The following is a 2446-nucleotide window of genomic DNA, read 5'->3' as shown; positions in this document are numbered from 1 at the left end:
GTGAGCGCTGATCCTGACCCTCACTAATTATCCCATCCCAATTCTAGCACGGCAGGAAAAACAGTCCAAGGCAATAACTCAAGGTTTCAATATTATTCATGCACGTGTCCATTCATATTAAAAACCTGTCACTGTATTGCAGATTTCATTTAAAAAGGAAGAACATTACAGTTTTTGCCCATCAAGGTGTAAAAAAACAGTGTAGAACAAAGCTGACCAGGAAAATGTTTATTTGCATTCATATTTATATGTCTTGTGCACATTTCTAATGCACTAACCTTTTTACTGTGCTGAGACTCTTTTGTTGTCACATGCATCTTTTTTGTTGACATTATCCTTGAGATGGAAAGTTGACAGTGATTGGATGGAATTTAGAAAGACACACACCCATGAGCTTTCACACTGCCTGTCAGGACAAACACTAAGCCATCAATCTCCAAAGATGACTTTATCTACTCTAACGAAAGCGTGGTGAAGCGTGGTGAAGCAGAGACTGGGGCAAAGGGTAGAAAACCTTTTCTTGTGTCATCCCAGCGGGAACAGTGGCCTAAATAAGTGTAAAAGGGAAAAAACCCCAAAAAGGTTTGTAACCACCAAGACCTCAGGTTGCACTAAAAATGCACAAAGCTGTGAATAGGTGAAAATAAGACAAAATGGACCTTCACCTCATCCAAGAGGTGTTTTTTTTTTAGTTTAAAAATAACTGATGGAGAGTCCCAAGTATTTAATACGTAGTGGATGCGTCAACCTGGAGGAGATCCTAAGGGATAACCCAGCTAGGTGTTAAATACCTGGAGTCTCCATCAGTTGTAGAACTGAAGATTCCTCTTGAATGAGAGATACAACGTCTTCACAGACAAAAAGTGCACAGCCTGTCGCAGTGTCTGTGTTGCTTTTTATTTAATCTTCTTGTTCTATTGGTTCTTCAACCTGTTTTCATCCTGCCTACATCTCCATCTTCAGGATCCACTGAACAGTGTACACTATCCCTCTTCTGTACATGTCCAAACAGTCTCAGCCTTGCCTCTGTAACTTTGTGTCCAAGCTGCTCAACCGGAGCCCCATCACATGTCTGTAGTTTACCTTCCTGCTTCTGTTTCTTAGATTTAAAGTGTGCATGTTATTATCTTCTAATGCCATTTCCATACTCTTTTGCACAATCTCTGTCTCATTTCTTTTAAATTTTTCTTTAACTCCATTATTTATTTATTTATTTTTTAAATTTTCACTGCTGTATATATCAAATAGTGCTAAACATAAAAAATAGATATGAGACGATTTTTATTTATTTATTGCACTACCTCACACTATAGGCCTGAAAGTCTTAATCTCTGCCTCCTGTCATTTTGTCACTGCCACCTTCTCCAGCCATACATCACAGCACGTCTCATTACAATCTTGTAATGATGACACCACCGTTATTGGACTCATCTCGGACGGGGATGAGTCTGCCTACAGGAGGGAGGTTGAACGTCTGGTGTCCTGGTGCAGCCACAACAACCTGGTGCTGAATGCCCAGAAGACAGTGGAGATTATTGTGGACTTCAGGAAGCACACAGCCCCACTCCCCCCCATCATCCTGACTGACACCCCCATCACCTCTGTGGACTCATTCCGCTTCCTGGGTACCACCATCACCCAGGACCTGAAGTGGGAGCCCACCATCACCTCCGTCATCAAGAAAGCCCAGCAGAGGATGTACTTCCTGAGGCAGCTGAAGAAATTCAACCTGCCAACACGGACGATGATGCAGTTCTACACTGCAATCATCGAGTCCATCCTCACCTCCTCCATCACCGTGTGGTACGCTGGAGCCACTATCAGGGACAAACAGAGACTGCAGCGTGTTGTGCGCTCTGCTGAGAAGGTGATTGGCTGCAGACTCCCATCTTCTGCAGGACCTGTACACCTCCAGGACATTGCGGGCGTGCAGCTCGGATCTCAGCTGACCCTTCTCACCCTGGACACAGTCTGTTTGACCTGCTCCCCTCAGGCAGGAGGCTCCGGTCCATTCGCACCAGAACCTCTCGCCATAAGAACAGTTTCTTCCCCTCTGCTGTTGGACACATGAACAATAACCATATGACTGTCCCCCCACTAACACATGACCCTACGCTGTGTTCACTGTATCATTCCATGTTTGGCACTGATCACCACCTGCACTCATGTATATATCTTTCAACGTAGCACTCTTAATTCTTACTCTCATGTATATATCTCATGTATATCTCATGCACATATCTTTCCACGTAGCACTTTTAATTCTTATCCCTACTTTTATTTTTTCCATGTCTATTTAAGTGTTATTTATGACACCATGTTTGCACTGAAGCACCGCAGCAATTTCCTAATGTTGTAAACCTGCTCAACATTTGGCAATAAACCCCATTCTGATTCTGATTCTAAACCTTTCCTTTGAATCTTGCTACCATCCTTCTCTCACAAA

This window comes from Haplochromis burtoni, unplaced genomic scaffold (assembly GCF_018398535.1).
Source record: "Haplochromis burtoni strain Fernald_Lab_line unplaced genomic scaffold, NCSU_Asbu1 Contig_403, whole genome shotgun sequence".
NCBI classification, from domain to species: Eukaryota; Metazoa; Chordata; class Actinopteri; order Cichliformes; family Cichlidae; genus Haplochromis; species Haplochromis burtoni.
The sequence above is the reverse complement of the archived record's forward strand: the minus strand, read 5'-3'. Positions refer to the sequence as shown.